General features: G+C 39.9%; 1 protein-coding gene across 2 annotated transcripts in view; it reads right to left on the reverse strand.

The window, feature by feature from the left end:
* Positions 1-25,978, reverse strand: part of PTPRO (protein tyrosine phosphatase receptor type O) — a 163,323-nt gene that overhangs the window by 66,399 nt on the left and 70,946 nt on the right. The window lies entirely within an intron of this gene.

Consider the following 25,978-nt stretch of genomic DNA (forward strand, 5'->3'; position numbering starts at 1 on the left):
GCAAGAGGATTTCCAATAAAGCCACAAAGCGTAAGTAATTTAAATCCCCAAAAAGAGATGATTCAATCAAAACTCCTTTATCTTGCAGAAACAGGATCATATGTTCTTCAATGCAATATATTTTGAAAGACTACAACTGAAGAATAATTTTTGGCATTGACTAAGCTTTTCCAAATATGCCTATTCCAGCAAGTACCAGGTGATAAGCAGTTCTCAACACTACATCCATGGCTTCGCTTGGCACTTTTATTTCCTAAGCTACACCATTTCATTTTCAATATTTCTTTTATTAGTGGTAGAGAGAAAGGAGCAATTTAACCTTGTTTTCATATATCATGAGCATGTTAAGTCACTGCCAGCCGAAAACACTTTCCTTTTTATTAATTGCAAACGAGCTGTCAGGAAGAAGCACTTGTTCTCTACAGGAATTTCAAAACAGATTCATGGTAATTAATGAGAAGGAAAAGTTCAAGCTTACATTAAGAGTTGCCTTTTTGTTTATTAGGCCACATGGCTGCTTAGAATTTTTTTACCCCAGTGAAAACTGTAGTATCTGATATTTTCAGTTTCCACCTCTACAGTACTTTTTTCTCCTTCATATTTTACAGGCTGAGAGCTCTATTTGGAGTGCAGGGTGGACAACCGCGGATAGTCTGCAATTTACTCAGTCAAGTTGTTTATGTACCAAACAGCTAAGCACCTCCTTCAGAGATTAATTCTAGCAGCTTGGCTACCTCCTGTCTGTTTACTTGTAGTTTTGCTTAGTGGGGATTCATCTATGAGAATAATCTTTTTGGGATTTATGCTGCAGGAGCCAGGCTCCTATTTTGGAATTCATACATATGGTGTTGCCAACTCCTGGCATTCAAAAAAGCCCAAAACCAAACCAACCAACCAACCAAACAAACAAAACAAAAAACCAAAAAACCAACCCAAGGACAAAGAACTGGTTCTAGGAGTGTCAGATTTTAAATAACAGTTTGCCTTTGCATATACTTATTCTTTTATCTTTGGGCTTTGAGATTTCATAGTGTACTTAAGGTCATATCAGCCAACTGGCAAAACTATAGGCTTGAGAAGAAAGGACCTAAGCAAACCCACTCATCTAACCCAACCTGAGAACAAGATAACAAATGTCTAATAAGTCCAGCCCAAATAGGATAACCAGTCTAGACAGCTTCAAGTCTGAGATTACTAATAGAGGCAGTGCAACTTCAACTGCTGGTTTGAGGTTTGCTTTGATTAGTCTTTTTAAAAGTGACTTCTACGTTGCTAAAACGATACAAGCCAATGTTATCAATGGATGAATACTTTGGTGTGGAAGTCTGGGTAATTTTTCACAGATGGCAGAGTGATTTCTCCAAAAGGTTTACAATGTAAGACTACAATTATGCAAAAGCTTCCGTGTGTTTTCCTTAGCCTCAGCTAAATTCAACAGGCTTACCCCTGAGTAGATCAAAATACCGCATTTCAAGTATTTGTATTTTGCCTTAAATCCTGATCCAGAATTTGGATCCACATAGATTCAAATCTTTAACTGGGGATTAACGTTTAGATCTGGTCAAACCCAAGAAGAACTTCTCATATCCTTCTTCCTCTCCATTCTCCCTGCACTAAGAACGTGTGGAATGATTCCTACTTCAGGTCCCCTGGCATGGGAAGGCAGGAGAAGGAATGTACCCACAGACTGGCTTTCCAGAAGGCATGTGCATTACTTTATCACAGAAAGCGTGGCTGTCTCCCAGGACCAAGCAAGGAAAGACAGACCTGCTTCAGCAAGGTTGTTTCTACATATTAAGCTTGAAGAGCACATACAATCCTGTAAAGTCAGTGGGTTTTGACCTTCCATAGACTTGCATCTGAATGATTCACTAGAGGAAAAAGAATGGTGTTAACTCTAAAATTACTCTAGCCTTCCCTCAGCTTTGCCACTAAATTGTGTAGTACTAAGCCAACGTGCCTACCTTGCTATGAAGAGATAGATGAAAAAGCCCAACAAATTTATATGTGCCAACAAACAGTTCAAAGCAAATTCCTTCTGTCTGGTGGTATTATAAATCATTTGTGATGTTAATCAAGTACAGCTGGAAATTAAGCAAATAATTACAGAGTTATAGACATTCCTAGCATATAATTAGATGCTTTCAGAGACTGCTCATATGGGGTGTGATTTCTTGCATGGGTATTGTATTAACCATGTTGAAGACCATAATTTCATTTTTCCCCTCGCAATGTTTTGTTGAATTCACAGCAAGTACCATTCATCACATGATCCACTAACCTTCTTCAATAGTTCCCACACAATTAGCATAACATGTCTCTGCTATCAAAATACATGGAAACCTCTCAGACATATGCTGTTGTTACCTATGACAAAACCTAACTGGGGAAAATAACTTTTTCAGGGTCCCTTACCTCCTAAGCATGTGGGGATTGTGAAATGGTAGCCTCCCTCCTTCACATGCCTGTGTCCAGATGCTTTTGAAACACTGCTGCCATGATGCACAGTCATTTTTTGAGTGACATGTCTTTAGCAGTTGTGTGGCTTATCCCATGCCTGCACCCACCTGCATAACGCATCCCTCTCTTGAGTGGTACCTATTCTTTCCAGTGATTAAGCAGCCCTCTTCCACACACCTGTACACACCCAGGCTTTTAAACTGCTGCAAGCACGGGACACATGCTTTGTGGGAGGCATCTGTTTATTATCTACTGACTCCTGAAATAATTTTTATCCTTTTTAAGGTTTGGTTTATACAATGAAGTGGCAGATAAAGGATGAATAAAAAGGCTTGGCAATTAACATGTCATAAGATGCGATCACTTACCTCCTTTGGGATATGGATTTCACTTTGGCAGTGTTTTAAAAGAACAGACCATTCTGGGCATCCTGTTCTCTGTGTTGTATGAGGTGAGGGTTACCAGCCAGCATTGGGCTTGTGATTTTGAGAAGGAAGCTAGGGAAAAACCTGAGTATTTTCCTGAGCACCGCTGGAAGTGACAAACATGCCCCACTTAACTAGATTGTAAAGCCAGTGTGTCTTAGGACTGACAGCATCAGTATGGTAAATACACATTTCATTACTTCTGGTCAGCTACCTCCAGGATTTAATTTGCTGGTGTCACAGCTTGAGCGGCTGTTTCATGCCTGTGGGGAAATTTGGCAGGGCTTGCGCATTCAGAACCGAATGATTAGCTCCAACTTCCTTCCTAGTTTATTATTACAAGCTCGTGCCACGATAAAGCACTTAGGAAGAAAAAAAAAAAAAAAAAAGGGCGGGGGGCGCGGAGGGCGCGGAGTAAATCGCACAATGTGATGCCTGTTCACAGTAATTTCCAGCTCAGAGATGAGTCATGCTGGTGCAATTTCCAGCCAATAACCAGGTCCCAATTAAAATAAAAAGGAGGAGGAGGCAAGGAGATATACAACATGTCAAATAAAAAATATTCAGAGTATATAAATGAATTTAAAAGAGTAAAATAAATGGTGTGCAGCAGAGCTCAGACTTCTCTGTTCAGAAGTCTGTATCCTCAGTTTATTTCCTTATAACAGTATGAGTTTTATACGTGAGGAAGAATTCAAAGTTTCAAAACAGCTACTAATTTTATGTACTTCAGCTTTTGAATGTCTCACTGAAACACATTGGGCCAGAACTCAATTCTCAGAAGTGCTAATAGTTACATGTTCTGCTGACTTTAAGAGGAGCTGTGGATGCTCATTGGCTCTGCAAAATTAAAGTGTACTGGTAACTGCATCGTGTTATCTAATGCTAGACAAGTGGAACTAAGACCCTGAACAGATCTGACTTCTGTCAGCTCTTATAGAGTAAATCCTGGAGTATCACAGAGTTTTCAAAGTGGGCATATGAAATCCCAATGCACCAGTAAATTTTAAAGCCATGAGGATCTATTTTTATGATCTATAGTTATGATCACCTACTGTATAATGGTGGTCAAAAATAACATCAATGCAAGTATTACAAGACAATATTGAACGGAGCTCTTGCATGAAATACCGGCTATTTTTGTGAGTGATTCTGCTATACTCAGATATATTTTGTTCCAGTGGCCCACAATGCTAACTTCATATTAAATCACATGATGACTCATTCTCACCAAGACTTATTTTACTTAATTTTAGGTGCTTAAATGGAATGACCAAGAGCCAGGGTGACCTTTTCAGACAGAGTACCTGTGGATTCATCTGAGATCTGAATCACTTCTGCAAGTGCACTGAACAGCCAAAGGGCCCACGCTCCTGGCTCAGGAAAATTCCTGCAGCTCTCTGTCACTGGCTGCAGTGAGTCCCAGCCTTATAACAAAGACAGGACCGGGATCCACATCTCAGGATCTTGTCCTCTGCTTTATTCTTGCAGTGGTACCTCCACAGAAAGCATGTAAGAAATTTCATAAAATAAATGATGTTGCAAAACATGCAAAAAAATCATGTTATGGTATTTTTGCACCAGATTCCTAATGTATGTTTTTCCTCCAACAGTAACAAACTATACTGAAGAACAATTACAATAAAAATGGTAAACATTAATTTTATTCAGAAATTGGAATCTTACCTCCAATAAATCTACTATGCACTTGTTGCAAATTTATTGTTTCATGTAAGTCAATGCTCACGGAACAGAGTCAAATTCTGGCCTTTTTAAAGTGGTTTACTAATGTATTTTATAAAATACTCTCTCTCTCTCTCTCTCTCTCTCTGCAGGCTAGAGACTTCACAGTTTTGGGATGAACCCAGCCACCTTCAAATCCTTTATAGCTAGAAAAAAAGAGGGGTCCATGAAACTTCCTTCTGTTGCAATGTGAAGTCACCAGCCAGTGCAGGCAACAGATTCTGGTTTCACACAGCTTAGCTGTGTTTTGAAGTATGAAGATGACCCTTCAGGTTCCCACCTTGCTTCCAAATTTCCAAAATTACTGCATCACCTGGCTCAGCCCAATACCTGATCTTTCTCATTTTCACAGTTCTCTGCTTACTCTTCTCAGAGTATTTTCTGCTAAATGTTGCAACATCAAATCTTACACTGTTTATGTTCCATCATACCCAGTCTCTACGCTTGTTTCAAAGGTTGTCTGTAAAAAAATTTCATATGACTGAAACGGATATGGTTTCACAAAAGATACAAGCAATCTCAGAGGAAGCAGTTCTCACAGCTGTGGCCTGAGAAAGATCCTGTCTGAGCATAGGTAAGGTCTGGGTGGAAATTGCCCCACACCAAGGCTTCTTTGGAATTGCTAGCTGTTGTTATTAGATCCTATAGTGTGTTTTTTTTAAAAAAAGGCAAACTCATCCTTACAGAATTTAGGGAAGGAAGTGCATCCCAAACGTTCCACGTGTTACAGTGAATTCTGGAACAGGCGCAGAATGAGTGTTGACTGCAACAGGAAAGGTTAGTTTGAAATGGTTTTCAAGACTGTGAACAAAAATGTTACAGACTTCTAACAAAAATGTAAAGACTCCTTGAAATAAGGATATTTTTTTTCCTAGGGCTTTTGTTTTTATCTACACTTCACAGGTTGTGCAGAGAACTTCCCTTAATAAATATCCTTTGGAAGAAATACTCTATGGGAGAAATGGAAACCCTTATCTTCAAGATTTTCCATGCAAAAAAGAATATTTTAAGAAGTGAAAAGATAGCAAAAGCAACAGTTCTCAATAATTTATAATGTTTGATTCAGGTTAACACACCATTTCTGGCATTCTGCTCTACGAATAGCATCCTCAGCGCTGTTGCTATTCTGTCTCAAAAAGCCAGTAATAACATTCTGCTGGTCATATTTTATAAATGAGCTTCAAAATTTCTTTGCTCTAGGAGACAGTTTTAAAGGGACAGGTATTTTTTCCCCTGTTTGCACATGAATGCAGAATATAAGGGTGTGGTTTTTTAAGCAAACGTCAATATGGTATACACAGTTCACAACATTTTGCTACCTTTCTGAAGTTAATAATCTGGAAGGAAATCTTTCTTGACACTGTCAACTGCTATTACAATAGCATTAAGTAAATGCCAGAATATGCAAAAAGGAAATGTTTGCATTTAGTAAGACCGATATCTTTTATGTATCACCTTGTTAGCATGTCCAATATTTAATAAATTATTGCTAAATATGTACCTCTATCCCAACTCTCTAGTGCAAACTGGAGAGAGTAAAACCCAAGCACAGTGATTCAGAGACCTTGATGTTGACAAAGTTTAAAGCTAGGTTAGAACTTCCCTGATGGTATCTCTCCCTGTTATTGATCCTGACTGACATATACACCCCAAAAAAGACAGGAATTCACACTCAGGCAGATATAGTTTGGTTTCTCTCTGCTTTAAATTTGTAGCTTCTCTCTAATACTAAAATTACATCAAAACAGATAATTCTTCTGAAGGAAAATACAAATTTGGTCTCATTCTCCAACTCAGGCCTTTTTAAGCCTCTATAATTAGCCATCCCTTGTGGAGGTACCCAAACACATACACATGGCAGATGAACCATGTGCTTTAATTAAAATGCATCTTCCCTCTTGGGCCTTTATATGAATAATAGAAAACAAAAAAGGGCACAACATATTACACTGCCTCATCAATTCCCTTAACTCCACCAAACTGGCCCTTGTACTGGTCTTCTCCATCCAACACTTTTTCTCTGCCTTTGGGAAAACAGTGAAAGCAAATTTCTACCTGAACAAATGTAAAATGATCAGTTGTACATAGGCCAGGTGGGAAGGTGAGGTCATAGTAGGTGGTTCCTCTGTTAAAATTCCAGAAAGGAGAAGTTAGGGAGAAAGGAAAAGAAAGATTACTTTCTAGGAACAGGAGTTAACTGAACAGCATGTTCCACATATACATTATCCTACAAATGTACGTATTCGCCATCAACTGAGAGTAGGTGTTTTCACAGCACAGTGTCTACAGGTGAAAACACATCCAACTATACCTCAGTTCCCTCCTCATCATAGAGGAAAGGAGGAACAGATGACGCCAGGAAAATGCTGAAGGAGAAGGCAGAGTGAGAGAGACATTAATGTGGATTTTTAAGAACTTGGCTTATTATAATGAAATCTCTCTTTCCATGGTGTCAAATGATCTTTGAGGTGTCTTACATTATGGGACATGAGAAGGCATACTTGAGGAGATGTGTTTTCTGGATGATGAAGGACAAATTTATTCATGCTGTTTAGGGCTTCAGCTCCAAAGTTGTGGATTCACCTGTGCAAATGACAGAAGCGTGTAATAAAAGCTTCTGATGCTGAAACAGCTTCTGAACAGCTACTGATGCTGAAAGGTGACATTAGAAAGCCACACAGAATATTCCTGATGCTTAACAGAACGTGAAGACTGGTGTTGCACCATGATAAAACTGTGACCATGACATGCTCCGTTACTGCTGTGCAGCTAAGAGGAACTGGGCTGGATTGGTGTCAGCTGAACTTCATCTTACATGCCCTGCTAGAGAGTAGACTGAGCCTTATGGGCACTACAAAAGTGAAAATGCCTTTGTTTTGATTGATAGAGTGTATATATACCCCACATACCTGCACAAGTGAACCAGTTCTTAAAGACAGAATGTGATGCTTTGCTATTTACATTATCTACAAAGAACACAGCTGGGAGAAAGTTAGAGTTTTCATATATCTGAGAAGCTGGAGACTAAGGTGGTTATCTAATTCATTAGAAATCACAAAGCAATTTAGTGGAAAACGGTGGAAGAGAACAAGACTTTCTGTTCCCCCCGCCCATCCCACCCCATGTTAATCTATAATAACAGAACAGCCTAGGAGTAATGAATAAACTTACAGATAGGGGCTCTGCCAAAAGCCTGACTCCTTGTTCCATCACTGCAAGTAATTTTAAAGGGAATTAGGCATCTAAGTGTTCTTAAGTATTTTCAATAACTCTGTTTTTCCAAATATGTTCTGCGACTACTAGAGAGGTTTAGAAATTTGAAATAAGGAGCCATTAATAGAAAAAAATAATTCTGCTTCAAATACGTTTTTCTGACATGAAAAATTCAGAAGCAGGTGTGGGGTACATTTTGTTCCCATATAACCTGCTGACTTCAGTTTGGTCCTGAGTTCACCTTACACACGTGGTCTGCCTTATTGCCACTCATTCTTCTATCACTCCTGCCCCTCAACCTCCACCCAAAAAAAGCCCTCAACATTCACCACCCTTTCTTCAAAGACCACAGGAGCCATGGCATCGTCAGGAAACAGAAAGTCTAAATCCAGACTACCTGTCTTCCTATTCTGTGCTCTAAAATACTGCCTTTCAGCTCCAAGCTATAACCACGATGTGGCTATGGCTAGCCCCTGAAAGACTGCTTGCTTACTCAGGTTCAAGCATGGGTTTATTTTGTTTTCAGATCCAAGTGGAACCTGATATTCTGCCCTTTGATTACCCTATTGTGTTCATGTGTCCTCTAAGTTGGCAAGAGCTGACCAGACAATCTGCTGTTACTTTTAAGTAGTTCCTGTGGCTGAATGTTTTTTTTTCTTGCTAAAGTATTTGCTGTGCAGGTTTTTGCAGGGCTGGTTGTTTTGCTTGGTGGTTGGGGGAGTTTATTATTATTTTTTCCCAACCTGTGCTCAAAGAGAGGCAAGCTGCCAGTGCCATTTCGCTGATTACTAGTAAGAGATGAGCTCTGTAATTCTCTGTACAGTGCAGGGTCAATTGCAGATCCACACAGAACATTTCAGTAGTTGCTACAGCCTGATTTTCAATTCATTTCTAGTGTGGCTTCAGGCTCAGCTCAGCCATTTGTACTGATTTGATAAATTCCTGCCCACGGAAGAGCTCTCCATCACACTACTGCTGGCAGCATGCTGCTCAGTAGTCATGAACGCTACCAAACTCTCTAATGCTGAAAAAACTCATAGCTTGTCACTGCCACCTTCCCCTGCAGGGATAACTCCAGCAGGATTTATTTGGCCATAGTGTATCAAGCGTTTAGTTTTATTTGTAAGGGGGAGTAGAGAGAAGAACATGAAGCAAAATGAGTTTTTTCAGTTCAGCTGCCACAGGTTGACTTGAAGGAAGTGAATGGGAGAAGCGAACACAAAGAGCTTCAGAAACGGAGTCAGGATGCTCAGCTGTAGGGTAAAGTGCTTTCAGATGTAAGACATGTCACCCCACTTGCCCAGAGGAAAAGACTAGCCAAGGGAGACTGGCTACCTGTCAGAAGGGTGACAGTCCAAGTTACTGAGCATTACATGGCTTTCACAAGATACAATTCTGCCACAATGTCCTCTCCTAGCAGCTTAATGGCTTCAAGTCACAAAGCAGAACCTTCTGCATCTGTGTTTACTAGATCAGGAAAATAATTCCTTCTACTTCTACTCTAATACACAGTCATCACCATTTTATCCTTCACTGGCATCCAGTTGTGTGCTGTCACAAGAACTTCAGACTTCTGTGTGCACAACTAAAATACTGAATAATCTGTTACCTTCAAAGTGAGGAGACCTTAATGACATGTAGGTCAGAACTTTTATGCTGAGACTTCTGTACTTGCTGTGGGATTCATCTGGCTTAATTTTATCAAAAGAAAAACTGGGCATACGGTCAGATCTCATCATCTAGGCTCCCTCTGTACTCTGTAGGGAAAGACTATTCTGAAGAATTTGATTTGTCCACTTAACAGTAAACAAACTGCCTTCTGCAGATGCTTTTCTCTCTCTGTGCACCTTCCTTTTAAACATCAAGAGTCAGATAAGACCAGAAATATCAGCTCTGTATGGTATGATGGCAGATGCAACTCAGATTTGTATTGCCACCTCTACCTACTATGGCTTCTAATATTTTTTTGTCTAAATTGATACTATATGGTTTAAATTTTGTTTAGCTATTCTTTTTTTCAGTAGTATAAAAGTACATGATGGCCATGGCTGAGCAAAGTATATAGCCTTAAGGATACAAAAGGTCCTACTCAGCAAAAGATGTAAGCATGTTCATAAATCCTTTGCCTGTGTGACAAAGGCTAGCTCTGCATACAAGAATCAATCAGGAGATCAAGGTCTCTCTTCCCGAGTTGTCAAAGAGTAATAAACCCCTGAAACTTCCTTCTAATTTGTTTTGGGCCTTTTATGAAGTGAGGTTGCTAAAAAGTCATTCAAAGGACAATAACAGTCTTGGTTCATTAGGTGATGCTGAGAACCCTGTTCTGCATGTCTGGTGTCCTTTTCACATAAATTATTATTCCTTGCTGCTGTCATGTGGTTTTTACACTTGGCAGTTATTCTGCGGCCAACAAGGATGCAGACAAACCTTTATAAATACATTCATCAGCCTAGTATTTTAGATTGAGGTAGCTCAGCGTTAATAGTATGAAGAGCATACAGATTAAATTTCTAGCTGGTTTGGCAGTTATAAACCCTTTGAATGCAGAATTTATAGAATTAAACCTTAGCTATTAGCTTTCTTTTATATATTTCTCTTTTAACACCTGACAGAGCTTTTCCCCAGGCATGACAATGGCTAGCCAGGCAAGAGAAAAGTTTAATACACTGAGAGATGAAAGTCACTTGAGAAAAGGGTGTGTGGAAATCATCAATAAGAAGTCTGTTCCCTAAAGTAGAATTGACTGTAAAACAAAAATATATAATTTTAGAACACTGTTTCCTCACTTTAGCTCAAGATGCTAATCCTTTGTTGTCTGTTCTGAAAAAGATGATTTTATAAACAGCATGACCTTAAATGAGTCAACATGACCTTTCCTAGACATACCCCACAGTAAATATTTACTGAGCTTTATTTCATAGGCATTAACTCACTGGCAATATAAAAAGCTTTCAGGTCACTAGACAGTGCAATATATATTATCATCATGACATATAAAAATACGCAGAGTTTAAAAGTGATCATTATTCTCTTTTCTAGTTAACTTCTGGATATGAGTTTACTGTGCATTGGTTTACATCATTGTTTTCTTATTCCATTGTATGAAGTATTTTTGTTGCCAGTGAAAGAGAAGGATGGAGATAACAACATGGATTTTTTTGCCTTTTCTTTAACTGACAGCAAGTGGTGCTTCCATACATAAGCACTGGTCATTTTGCATTACACTAACCCACACAAAAAATGTATTGGTCTAGTTGGCTGACTGCCATTTGCCAGTCTCAGTATGGTCGTTTCTCAGTAACTGCAATGGAAACATAAAATCTCTGTTATCTCATCGATTCCAGCAATCAAACTTTAAACAATAAATATTGCCTAAGCTCTTGCCCAACCTTTTGACTAAACCAAAACATTTTTCATGATCCTCCTGTGAGCACACCTGCCTGTACTTCAGAATACCAAAATTCAGGTTCTTCTTTTTCCATGTTTGTGACAAAGGAATGTGACTATGATCAGTTTTGTTTATGTAGATAGGTATCTTAAAATGCAGATAATTATCTACAAGATCTTTAAAAAAATATGAGCTGGGCAACGAGGTTTTTTTTAAAAAAAAAAGTCAAGTGTGCACCTTTAAATCTCTCCATTTGCAGAGCATGGTCCTTTATGTACATGTACATACACAACCTATCCATCAAAGATGCAACAACATGCACATTGACAGCACTGAGGCCCCATGGCAATGGCAGCTATTTGGTAACCAAGCCAAATGAATGGTTTCTCTTAGTTATTTATAGCTTTTTAAAATTTTAAATACATTGTTGACTTATTCTCCACTGGGTCCTTACTGACATCGTTCAGCTTTTCCTCCACTTCCACTCCAGCGTGCACATAGAGCAGTGAAACCCTTTTACTATCAACATCAGACTACAGTTGTTTCTGAGCTCAGGTTTATTCCTGATATAATTTTTTCCACCTAACTCAGGTGCTAGCAGAGCCAATGAACAGAAGGATGCTTCTGGCCAAGCTGTTTCCCATCAGCCTTAAGAAATTTAAAGCAACAGAGAAGGGAGAAGGTTTGCTGTTTGGTTGGTTGGGGTTTTTTTGTGGCTAACTGACAAGAGGTTGTATTAAGTATTGCAACTCCAGACATGTTCTTGTAATGATTTCTCAAGTGATACCAAGAGTGCTGAGAGCACACAGAAGAAAGTTATGGCTCAGTGCTGTCATTGTGCTTTCTGCCCACCCCCGAGACTTCAGAGGAGAAACTCGCCACACAGCAGCACCGTGAGCTCCCTACATCTCACAGCCCCCAAAGTCATTTGCAAGCAACAGCTTCTCCACAGCTTAATGAAACACCAGCAGTAACAGACTGGGTGCATACTCTGAGTTTGCTTCATGTGCCAGGTAAAAATGATCGGTTTAAATTAACCCAAAGATTTGTTTGCATCATAAACACAATCAGTTACCACAGCTCAGCCTATAAGCAAAAATGTATCATCTACGGTAGCAAAATTAGCCATGCTCTGCTTATGTCTGCTGTTGCATGTACATCTCCTAGTATGCGTGTGAAAGTGAACATTCATACTTGCATTAAGTGTTCGCATGTTTATGAATTAACTATAATCCATTTGACAGCATTCTTCTTTCTTGTCTTATTAGCCTTGTAAGCTCTTCATTCAGTTCTCACGCTTTGCATACCAAAAAGGCAGAAAAAGAAAAACATCAATGTCCTTATAAAGTGGCACACAAGTGCAGATAGTCTGCATAAATAAGAAAAACTAGACTCAAACACTAGAGACCATGCTCCAGAGAGCAGGAATGCCTTAGTATCAACCACAGTAAAAACAGAAGCTGGAGAAATCTTGGATTTCCCCCCCTCCGCCCCAGTTTGTCTCTACTTGAAAAGGGAGCGGGGGAAGACATGCATGACTGATGGTAATGGAAGACCTATTTGTGTCCAATTCACTTGAGAAACAGTACAAGGACATATCATCCTTGTGAAATAATTTGTCCTGTATTCCTTGAGCCAGATGAAAGTCCCATTATGTACAAAGTAACATGTGCAGATGAATACAGATTTGGGAGATCTATTATTCTCTCAATACACTGTCTCAGTGTAACTTGTCTTCACCTCTATCATAAAAATAGGCTTCTTTCCGAGTGCTTCATACTGTCATAATGTGTGACTTTTTCAACTAACCTAGAATAGATTTGAAAGCACACAGCAGCAATGAGGAGTCATTCATGATTAGGGCTCTTGCTGTGAAACAAAACTGACACGTGCTCCTGAAACATACAGCAATTAGCAAGTGTGAAATCAAAAAATCACACCACACCAATTGTTAACAAGGTACACGGAAGCAAAAATAAAATGAAAGAGCTACATCTTTATAGTCCTGGACAGCTCTGCAATTCAGAGAGATCTTTATGAGCACATAACGATTTAATTCCCTAAGATGAGGCTCTGACACATCTGAGATCCTCAAAATTTTCCTCTTCACACCACTAGGAGATACAAGGCGCTGCTATCCCAGACTCTCCCCATTGCTCGTTCCCTGACCTGACAAGATGTTTGTGGAGGAACAGAAGATTTTGAGATCTAAAGAAAGATTCAAGATCATAACTATTTCGCTTAATAATCAGTGTTTTCTACTTCTGCAGCTCAAAGGAAAAAACAAAACACAACTAGGTCCAGTATGACACCTGGTGCAGCACAGCACGTTGGAGCTGTTCAGCCCATGAGCCACTTTGCAAGTTTTAAGGGCTAACAGAGCTACTCCCATCTCCCATATCAAATTAAATAATAAAAAAGGACAAAACTGTATTAATTTACAAAATTATAAATTGTACTACAATGAGGCCCCATTTTTGGTTGAAATCTCCAGCTACACTCAGATTGCAAATAATTCTAAACAACACAAAAACACGTCTCTGCCAGCAAAAAGCAGTCTGTGCCTACACATGGTAGGACAGAAGTTGGAAAGGAAGTTGCTGTTTTATTAAGCTGTCCTAGAAAAGCCAGTAGCCATCATTCAGATACCAGTCAGAAAGAAACATACCAGTCATACAATCTGGCACGAATGTAGCTCGAAATCAAATGCCTACAATTCTCATCATCACCTGCTACGGCACAGTTTGATAACTGTAGATATGAGGACGGAAACAAAGCCACCTTCTCCATTCAAATGTGAATCCATCCTGTTCCCCTTGCATCCCAGTCTGCCAGGTTAATGGCAAGATCATCCTTCCTTATTTCACCCTAGGGAAACAGATCTCGACACGTGGTCTCAGAAGCGTGCCACCTCTTGCTGTGGCTAACCCCAACGTTACTCTCGTATGGCTTTGTGACTAGGCAAAGTACTGTCAGAGGTTTTTGCACCTTGAGATTTTAAAAAGTTATTTACAGATCCAGTATACATATTTTTTTTTTTAAATCCCACTGGCACCAATTTGTACCTTCACTGACCCAAAAATCTGGCCTTTATGACCCATATCATGGGCCAAAGGATGATTCCTGCAGGACTAGCCTACTCAGTGACTTCGGCGTTGATTTATGTTTGTTAAAAGAACTCAGGTATTTTACCTGAAGCTGAAAAACTTGCACATTATTTTATTCAAACTTATGTTTTGAAAAACTGTTAAGAACATATTTGGTATGCACATCTTACATTGTGGGTTTGGTTTTGTTTCATTTTAAGTATTTCATGTTAGCCATTGCAAAAAATTCCAGCATGTTTTTGCAAAAGCAGGTCAGAACGAGGTTCTAGGGAGAAAGACCAAGAACACAGATAGAATAATGATTATAATTCAAACGAAACTCTTCAACGGGCAGAAAAAGTTACACCTGTGATAACTAATTGATTCTACATACACAAAAGATGATAAGAAGGATTTTGCCATGGTAAGACAGAAATATATTTTTTTTAAGAGTGATTTAGTTAAATACCCCCTCAGATCTCTCTCTCTCTTTTTTTATTTTTTTTTCCTTGGGGATTTTAACTGTCAGGCAGCATATCCAAAAGAGAAATTATACCATTCAGGAAGTAGTTATCTGCATTAAGTGTGTTGTTTGACTTCTTCCCTGCTACAGTGATCACTGGCACAAGGAGAAAGCAAGGAAGTTGGGGGAGGAGGAAAAAAATTGATTCAGAAATGTGAGAAGTTAAATACATTTCTCTGTGTCTCAATTAACAGAGGAGGGCTTGTTCTGATGTGGGAGCAGCACAAGGTTCAAAAAAGCAAGGACTATTTTAGTGACTGTGTCATGTTAGAAACTGGAGAAACATAAGGGACTTGACACAGCATTATTTGCTCTGAATAATAACCCCCTAGAGCCACTGCTAGTCAGAACTGTTATTACATGTTGGGTGATCAAATTCAGGGGCTCCATCCACACAGTGCAGCCAGCTCTGGGTATGGGCAGATGTTGAAGCTCTCGTTAACCTCAGCTTTGCTTTTCCCTGGTTCAGCTGGCTGCCCTGGGCTGCCATGTAAGGACAGATGCACAGCACAAGCCATTCAGGCTCTTCCCTTCGCTGCTGGCTCTACACCCATACGGTACAGAAATCTGTTTATAAGTTTTCAAGGTGGATGTATTGCTCATATTCTTAGAGCCCTGTTTATAAATGTTTAATACCTCTGACTTTGGTTTATCCCAGCTCCTGTTATCCTAGATAATTGAGGGTTGAATTGAAAATTTAATATTTAAAATATGTTTCCTTTGTGTTTTGATGATGTGAGCTTGCTTATTGAATCCCTTCACTGGTTATTCCACACAGGCCTATCTTTTGCCCTTTTCTCTGAAGGCTTTTGCAACCGTTACTTGATGCTAGTCTTTCAACATTGTTTTACCTGCCTTCTGTTCTGCCAGTAACAAGAGACACAAGTACCTGTTTCTTTTTCTTTCCTTGCTGCTTCCTGTATACAACACTGTCTTGCCATAAATAAGCAAGAACACCTTTTTTTAGAGGTTTGTAATAAAACTCAACATCTGTCAATTTGTTTCATGTATATATTTAGAAAATATATAAATAAGAAACAAATTTCATATAAAACTTGCACGCTGTTTGCTCACCTTTAAAATAAATTTTAAAACCCAGCAGATTACAAACATAAGCGTTTTGTATCTCTGATTTATCTGTGTGTTGCATTCTGCAGTCTTTCTCTTTCTTCTATATCCTGGTTTTTTTCTTGCTCCTGACTGATATGGATTGATGCTACACCTTTGGTTATCAAGCTGGTTACCTCATCCAGTGGTGACAGCAATCAGTGCGATAGTTTTCCAGTCTACCAGGAGCTCTCACTGCTCCTTCAGTCTGCATTGCAGCCATTGAACACAGTTATGGAATAATGAATCTATTTTAATTTTCTTTTCTTTGCTCCTCAAGAGGATAAGGGTTCTGCATCTCTGTTCTGTGCAGAAGGACATCACCCCTAACACACAAGACCCTGACCTGAAGTAACACAACCACCCCACAAATAATTTTGCTTGAAAATTTTTCAGTTGTGTACTATTTTCTAATGTCAGCCATGGTGGCCCAGAAAACCCTTCTGCTAACTTACTCTGTGCACAGAAACTGTGGTTTTTGACAAGGGACCATGAAAGGTCAGCCTGAAATAATCATATATTCCTCTATGCATGATCGCTGCAGTGACTAATCCTAATTAGCTCCCTTAACTCCCTGCTTCTGTCTCCTTCCCCTTCAGAAGGCAGGAAGCCAGCCCAGTACTGAAAACAAATGAGAGTAGAGAAGAAAAGGCAATTTGTACTCTCCTGTACTCATGTTCTCACCACGCTTCCTCCCACTCCAAATTCAGTAGCAAAGGAGTATGTTTTGGTTGACTATCTGAGCCTAAATTCCCAGCTACTATCTTATCAAATAGGAATGAAAGAATATTTTTGGTTAATTATGTGGCTCTGCTGTTGATACTGCAGCTGATGGGGAAGACCAGAGAAAATCTGCATGGTTTATGGTACAAATATAATATGGAAAGTGCCCAAGCCACAGATGCCTTGGATTGTCACTTCGGTTTTCCAAGAAGTTTGAGAGTACTTCAGTCTTGTAACCTTCTTGCCACCCTGAGGGACAGGGTCTCAAACTGGAGTTCAAATGTAGACAATTTAAACTGAAGAGCTGATTAAGGCTGATGTCAAGATTGGAAAATGCTCTGTATTTTTGTGATAAATGGTATCTTTTACTGATATGAAATGATTTCAAAGCATTTTTCTAATACATGTTAATGAGACCTCCCAAGTATGCTATAAATACAATATCATGTGTATATGACTCATGCAGCTTATTAATTTTACATCACCTACACCACTGTTTGAAAAAGAGTGACAGAACAGCGTTCAGGCAAATTCCTCTGTGAGAACTTAGCCAAAATAGCAATACCTGTGTCTTCAGGGGTCAATCTGCCTCAAGGCTGATTCTAGTTAAAGAAATTCAGGCTGAGGGATATGTTCCTTGCTTACAACAACCCTCCCATTGCATGACTGCCTTGCAAAGCAACAACAATACAGTTCTCACGCCAAAAATGTAGAGAATCCTTCTAACAAGAAAGCAAACTCTAAAGTAATGTATCGCAACTCCTATGCTACACGTACCACACAACGCCAATGGCCTATAGCAGGCTGTAAGGAAGAGAAGAAACTTTGCTGGGGGATGGGTATGGATCCAAAAGGTATAGATCCTCTGTGGGACTTGATTTTAATTATAAAGCAGGAGAAAAAACATACAATCTCTTAAACTTACCTATGCCCTTAACTAAAAGACATTTTAACTTAGCTTAATTAACTATTAATATTGAGTTCCTGAAAAGCCCTTAGTAATTTCGAAGCGTTCACTCTACTCCTGTGGTAATTATCCATTTAAGAGGTTCTACAGACAGAGTAATAATGAAGACACAGAAAGCATTTGTTTTCATGGTACTTTACAGGAACTGTGAGCCAGACAGACGCTATTTAATTGAGATAAATAAAACACTATGGTCATACACGTTGATGAGAGGTCAGGAATGTTAGCATAGGGCTAGCACCGGCTAGTGTAGCTTCCGGCTAGGTTAGAGGATGGGTAGGTGAGCTAATGCCTGCCTGTGAACTATCCTAAGTCAAATGATTATTTAAAGGCCCCACAGAGGGTAAATAGCGGAGCTGAAACCACAGTAACTAGATTTCTTTAGCCCAGCCTCAGTGGAATCAAGAAAGTTGGATCAAGCCACCCACTCCATAGCGATTTCTTTCTTCCCTGCATACAGGATGATTGATATGGTGGAACTGAGCCAAAAACAAGGAAGGGAAATTTTGCTGCAACATTCACAGAAGTGAGAGCACTGAGACAGGGTGGAAGGAAAGGAGAAACCTTGAGTAACTGCAGTGCTCCTCCCAAAGCAAAGAAAGGAGGAGGAGGAGGAGGAGGGGAAGATGCTTCCTATCCTCCAAATGAGGGGAAGGACAGAGATAGCATCTTACTAGGCTTCAGTGGAACCCCAGGAGTTTCAGCTCCTAACTGGCTATCAGTAACATAAGAATATTAAATTGTAAATAAATTGTTCCTCTTTTATGTTTTGGTGGCTTGATGATGTTAATACTAATTAAAGCTTTCTAATATATTAAATTAGTGGATAATAAAGATCAGTGAGAATACCACTCTTCCCGCGCTGAAAACCACGCACTTGTCTTTGTGAATGGCTCCTTCCTAAACCTGAATCTAAACGACTCCAAACTTCTCAATATTTAAATCTGAGAGTGGCTTCTACAGCTAGAATCTACCTCTGAACTCTAAGCCATCTATAATCCCTACAGGTCTTGTTCTGTAAGTTGCTATGATTGCTAAGAATTGAAGTCTGAAAAGTTTGATTTAAATGGAAAAATGTTTGTTCTCTGCCTTTGATAATTCACAAAACACAATGAAGCTCAGACAAAGTTAAGCAATACATTTAACCCTTTCCTGTATTAAGTAAATACTGAATTAAGAACTCTGCCATTTAAAATGCGTCTGTCTTAGCCTGGTCTGATGTACTGTAAATGCTCTGCATGGATGCATTCTGTTTCTTTGTCACTACAAAAATGTTACAACATCTCCAAAAATTTCAGTTGAAACAGTGGGGAAAACATCAGAAAATTCAAGCGCATCTGCTTGTGCATTGCAGCAACACAGCACAGCCCCTGCCCTGTCAGCCACTGACTTGCTAGGGACAATTAATTCATGAAAAGCTAAGGAAAAAAACCTGATGACAAAGCATGTGCAATCACCAGGAGACAACCTGAGAGCAGCTGCTGTGCACTGGGCATGTCCGGGGGATGGCCGCTTCTGCAGGCTGAAAGGGATCCTCAAAGGATTTACCGCTGTTTGTAGTACGATTTGGGAAAACACCTGATGGGAGTTAAAATTGAAATGGCCCCTATTTTCAAGAGTTAATAACTTTCTGGGGGGAAGAAATTACCTTAGGTCCCTACTGTATTTCAGAGGAGGAAAGAAAAAGCCAGTTTTGGGTTAAGGAGATACGGAAAGGAGGTGGGAAATGTCATGTGGTGGGAACAGTAACCTATTCCTTTGGCCCGCAGAAGGGTGGGTGAAGCTGTGCAGCAGTCTGCCAAATGAGTCTAGCAGTTTCTGAACTTCAGGCTCCCGTTGTCAAAACCAGAGGCTCCAAATGTGGTACTTTCCACTAATGATATCTGCAAGGGAGTTGTATTATTTATATGTATTTTAAATTAGCTGATGACCTGAGCTATATCTATTACAGTCCAAATGCAGTTTGCATATTATTCATTATATAAAAAAAGGACTGAAATGAACATAACTGTTTACTCAGAAGACATCCATTTAGTAAGTTGGCATTTCTTCATTACCCAAAATATACAATAATTGTCCATATAATTCCTTCAGCAAGTTAATTGCACACAGTCCTGCTCCTTGATGGAAATTATCTGTCAGCCTCACATAATCGTTATGCATCTGTCTCAGTTAATATTCATTCATTCATGCTATTGCATACATAAGACTGTATTGAAACTGGGCTCGATCCATAGTAAGGTGAGCACCTTTTTAAAAAAACTACAGCAATGAGGTTTTTACAACAAAACTTAAAACGCGACTCCTGATTCAATTACTAAAGTGCTACCATGGCATGGGATGGGGTGCTCGGTACACAAGAGGACAAAAAAAACGTGACATGGGGAGCCCTGCGACCCCAGCTCCCTACAAAGAAGCACGCACCTTTCTCCAGCTCCCTACAAAGAAGCACGCACCTTTCTCCAGGTGCTGGGCACCACCAAGCCTTATCTCCCACCTCTGGACCCCTCAAAGTTGAAATAGTCCCTTTCTATCACGGCAGTGAGGGTTGCGGCAGGGTGCAGTGCCAACCACAGGCAAGCTGGGAGCAGATGACAGCTTGGGGGGCCCTGCAGTGCCTGGGCAATGCCCGCTGCCATGCTCTCCCCTTGGTCTGCTCCCCTCTCTCTGCACAGGCAGGCTCACCCCAGCTGGCATATAAGTACCTGTCTTAGGAGAGCACTAACTCCCACAGCGACTCCACAGCTTCCCAGAGGGCTTTAGCACGCTTGAGGCTGCTAGCAGCACCAGAACCAGTTGCTTATAGGCGACTGCTAGTGTAGAGCGGTCTAATATCTCAGAAAGCATGAGAACCTTACCTGCCTGTAGGTGAATTCACAGCAATGTATTTCACCTATATTCATTTCAGTGAGAATGGTGCCCTGAGACACCAAGGTAATAAAAATATGATATGTGAGCCCTGTGGTTCCTTAATGTCCTGCACACTAAGGATTCAATGGTCCCTCTACAGTTCTGCAATGACCCACACACCGTCAGTAATTAAGACATACCATGAGGACTGATAAGATCACAAAAAGTCTGAATCTTTTGCTGTTTCTTATACCTATTTCTCCATTTTCCATCTCACTTAGGCATTTGTACGACCAAAAAAGAGTGAGAAAAAGGTGTCTACTGATGCATCAGAATAGATACATCTACATCCCTGTTGCACATGTGATAATTACAGGGTGAAAGGTAATAGTAAATCAGGGTAGTAACATTCACTTCTGAAAGGAGAGACTCCCTTTTGAAGAGGGATGAGAGGATGCATTTCTGCAACTAGGAGTGTGGTTTGCATTTTGCACTGAATTGATCAAATTTATTCTACTTAAGACTTTCATTTCTAATGGAGTTTGCTGCAAATGTATGAGTTTTACTGTGCAAAAGGATTCAGTTCTGACAGGAAGCATTTTCTAACCCTGCCACATCCGAGGCTGAGGTACAGATCTTGAGGGAAATCCTTGAAGGGTGGAATCAACATTGCCCTCAGATCATGTACAAGATACTACATCAGGCACATTGTTTACTGTCATTTCCAATTTATCCTACGTGACACAGTGCAAAACAACACGTACCACAAAAGAAAAACATGAAACAGAGTACTTTATATAACCTAGCAAATCTATCAAAAACGTCATATATACGTATGTGTGCATATACATCCCCCCAAAACCCACAGAACATTCAGATGACGAGTTCAAAATAAATGCAAACTTCTAAGACCCCCAAAACCTGACAGAAGAAGGTCTTACCAGCTAAAAGAGTAACTTCTGTGACTAAAAAGAGTAAACTGACAATCTAGGTCAGTTTTGCCACCATTGGTGACTGCTCTCAGCCCTTCTGAACCTTTTTGTTCCTGATCCTTACACATCCTCATGCTACAACTTTAAAAACAATGCAGTATGACTCTAGATCCCCTACCTTGTGGTTAACTAAATAAGCATCTTTGCTAACCAAGACTTTATAATACTATATTTTTTATTAGACATTTATAGACAAAAATATTCTGCAGTGGAATCTGTATTCAGAAGGGAACGTAAATCCCCAGAACACAGACCCAACTCAGTCAAACCCTTTAGGATCATGAGGACATCCAAAAAACCCCAACAGAATATGAAGTAACTTGAACAAGAATGTATTATACAGGTTAAAGGCACTAACTGCCAACCCGATTGCAGAGCCTATAGCATTTTATACTCTGACACTCTGTGCAGGGAGTAAATAGGAAGATCTAAATGAAGTGCCTGTATTGAGGTTAGCATAAATCACTGCTGCTAGGGACTGCTGCATTCTTGTTGTACTCCTCAGAGGACTAACAGGAGTACCTCCCTACCAATTCCACCTGCTCTTGCAGACACCATATTTCTGAAACCATCATGGAGATCAGATACCACCAGGATGCAGCAAATGTAGCCCAGTATTTCGCTTTTTGCTGGATAAGAAAAGGAGGCAATCAAAACTGGCTTGATAAGAAAGCTCAGCACCCAGCACCAAATGAATCAAAGGTCGGTAATGCCCCCACGGGCCGGTCAGAGACTGGCAATAACTGAGACCTCAGATCCCAGCACCTCTCTCACAGAGTCAAGAAATTACAAAAGGTGGTTTCAAAGATGAAAAGTTAATACAGAGGAACTGTTACATTTCCAGAAATGGAACAAGAAACTGCCTGCTCCCTCAGTACCTTACCAACCCTCCAGCAGGAGGAAGGAGCAATGTGGATTTCCATTTTATATGCTTTACATTTCATATATGTGGGGAACATTTCTTCTAATCCATACCACCTCCCTATCCAGATGTAGAGTCAACAGACAGCAAAAAGATGTTTGCAGCATCAGTGCAGTCCTGAAGTGTTTTATGCCCCCAAAGTAGGAAACTTTAGAATAAACTTTCTCTAGATGATCATAATAAAACTCCTTACTTCAAAACTCAGGTCCCTGTGTCAGCCTTATATACACAGCCACAATAGATCAAGTTTATTTTGGTGGGAAAGCCTGACCATGTACAAAAATGAGACAGAATTTTCTATTGAGTTTTGGTACACATAGCTCTGTGTGTCTCAGAGCGGACCTCAATGCACCTGTAAGGGTCAAGGGTGATACTTAAAGTTGTCAGAGACATCCTAGTAGCTGTCCTGCTGTTCTCCTACTACACATACCAAAGGCAGGCCTTCAGTGTTTAAGCTGACTTCCCAAGGGCTCACGTTCCTTAGACTGTGGTGAAGGAAAAAATGTGTGAGCCTGTTAACACGTTTAATATCCATAAAACAGGGACTTCTTAGATGCACAGCTCAATATGATTCAGGAATAAAAATTTAAATATTAATTTTTTAATTATTTTTTTTATCTCAAGATCACAAAAAAAGGCCTAGAGCTCCCAGTTCAGGAAAAGAAATGCATCAGTCTTATTTAAATGTGACATATATATGTATGACAACCATTTAAAGATTCTGACTATTCAAACACATTTCTGCACATCTAAGTAGGCTGAGGACCAAAAGGCAGGTTCAAATTTATGCCATTTTGAACTTAAGGTGGTGAATAATGAACGTTCATCCGGTGCTCTGAGATATTCTTTCTGCTATTACAGATCTTCATCCAAATTTCCTGTTGCATTTCTGGTACCTCCCTCTCCTGTCCTGAATGGACATCAGGCATGAAAAATAACATACTGAAAAAATCCAATGGCTGGAAAATGTTCAAGTTCAGTATGGAGACAATGTTTATTAGCAGAAATAAAGAACAAATCTTTAAATTCTTTAAACTGCTTAGCTCAGCCCTAGTTATGGGACTCTGAAAGAAGACAATGACAGGACAGGTGACAGATTGTGGAGAGGGCTTTCAGAGATATTGTAGATGCTTATCTGCTATAAATCACAGCTTCATTACCTTCAGTGGAAAATGCTGAGCTGTATCAGCCGAGGCTCTGACTCTGCATGCTGCACTTTAGAGCTGTGGTGTTGTCACCACCTCTGCAGAGAAGCAACCAATGTTCTATTTGTAATTTAAATTAATGAAGAGTGAATGTTGTTATTTCTGCCACAGAAAAGGAGCTCCCCATGCAGCAAGAAAAAATAATGATACCAAGCTCTCTTTTCAGCTGTAACTCCTCGATGTTTTTACAAAGGAAGAAAGTAGCATTATCCTGTTCCACACATTAAGGCACAAAAAGGGACACGTACCCAGCAGAGCTAGTAGCAGATCCAGGGGTAGGCTCTCATAAAAGGAAAGAAGAAAAGATATTCACAAGGATTTAGCACAGATTAGAAACCTACAGGAAAAACAATTCAGAAAATTCAGGAATTGGAGGCCTAACGTCCAAATAAAGCAAAGGGATTAGAATGATCTGATGGCAAAAAGAGGGAAGAGTTCACACATTTCTAAACATTTCCCAGTGGATCAGGGGTGTCTTTTAATGTGAGCTAACATCTTCCCTGCATTTGCCAACCTGGATTCAACTGAAACTGAATAAATTAATCTTGCTTTTGACAAGGCAGTCCATGACACACAAAAAAAACTGCAAAAAAACCCTAATCCAAATAAAAAAAGGATATTAAATTAGCTCTATTACCCTATTTCAGAAAAATGAGTAAAGTGTAGCAGTCAGGAGCCAGCAGCACAGTGCCAGCAGGTACATTTGTTCCAAGGCTAGATAAAGACCCATAAAAATACCCTTAATGTAATCGCTGCAAAGTGGTACAACAGGTGGGGTCGCTTCCAGCTTGGCACAACTTCAGGGGAGACTCACCTCAGCTCTGAACTTGACCCACCATTTCAATTCTGACATGCATTGCCAAACTCTCTGCTCCAGTCTGCAGGGCGAGATGCAGAATGACAGCAAAGCCCCAGGCTGCAGAGGTCCCACGTGGCTGAACCTTCCCTGGGTCTCCGGTGCTCAGGGCCCTTAGCTCCTCTGAACATCCCATTCTGGGACAGGTCACAGCCCATTCAGAGTTTCCCAGCTATCTCTAAGAACACCCTCAGTAAACACTCTTTCAATGGCCATGCAAGGTCTCAGCATACTATGTATAGATAAAAGTTAAATTCCGGAATTTTAGGACTCTGTATACTTTTTTCTGACCTGAAAAGAAGCCATCTGGATTCAAATCTCCTGGCTGTACCTGCCAATTAAGCATAAGTAGCATTATTAAAGTGTGACAGTCAGACCTTGCTGATTTAGCCCTTCCCAGTCATGAATGACAACAGGAATATTTATGGCCACAAGAGAATTCTGGATAGAACTTCCATTATTTAACTGCCCAGTTACTAAGACAACTTTTATGACCAAGATGAGGAGGTTTATGCCATTTAAAAAAAAAAAACAAACAACAAAAAACAAAACAACCAAAACCCAAAAAGTATGTTGGTGTAATGCTTAAAATGGCAATATGAGAGTCTATATTTTGTTTGTTAATAACAATTTTTGCAACACTGCTTATCAGTTTATCTGATAATCACTAGAGCGCAATGATGTACTAAAGCCTTTAAAATAATACCATAATCCTTATTTTGGGGGTTACATTACTGCACAAGATCCTACAGGGTGTTCATTTAGGAAATTCCTAGCAGAATTGGGAAGAGACTCTAGATATACTTATTTCTTATGTTATGCTTAAACCTAGCAGCTTATCTAAATTTTTATAAACAAACCTTAGTCCAATCAATTCTCCAGCTCAGTCTTCTAAAAGCTTAAATAGTTACGTTAAACACATCCAGAAATCAAGTGTTTTCAAACAGCTGTTCTCATATATTCACAGCAATGAGGTTGGTGCCAAAACACCCAAAAGCACACCAGCCACCACTGGCTGGATGACAGCTGCACCACGTGCCTGCTGGAAGCTGGCCCTTTGCACTTCACCTGACACAGTTTCAAGTAAAAACCTCATTTCTCTCCTCCTCTCCAGTTTTAGTTTGTTACTTCTGGCTTATGTTTCAGCCAAGCCTCCAAAATACAGCACTGAAGCCATCATGTCCCTGTTACCTGAGTACATACCCACCAGTGCATTTGAACTGGGAATCTGAGCACTGCTTTGGCCCAATAAACATGCAACTACTGAAGTCTCAAACAGGAATTGTTTTTAAAAACGTGAGGACTCCAAACACCAGCGTATTTACCCATCTCCAATTGTAGCTCACCCTCCAGCGCACTGCACCAACAGAGATTTGCTAATTATCTTTTGGAGGTGAGCTTGGCTACTCCAGCTTTGATGCTCTGCTTTGCAATTAAATGTATTCCAGCAGCCACATGGGGAAGAAGGAAAAAATACAGCTTCCAGTTCTGCAATGACCTACTTACGGCATTAAAGCA

This window comes from Falco punctatus (genome assembly GCF_963210335.1).
Source record: "Falco punctatus genome assembly, chromosome: 6".
Taxonomy (NCBI): domain Eukaryota; kingdom Metazoa; phylum Chordata; class Aves; order Falconiformes; family Falconidae; genus Falco; species Falco punctatus.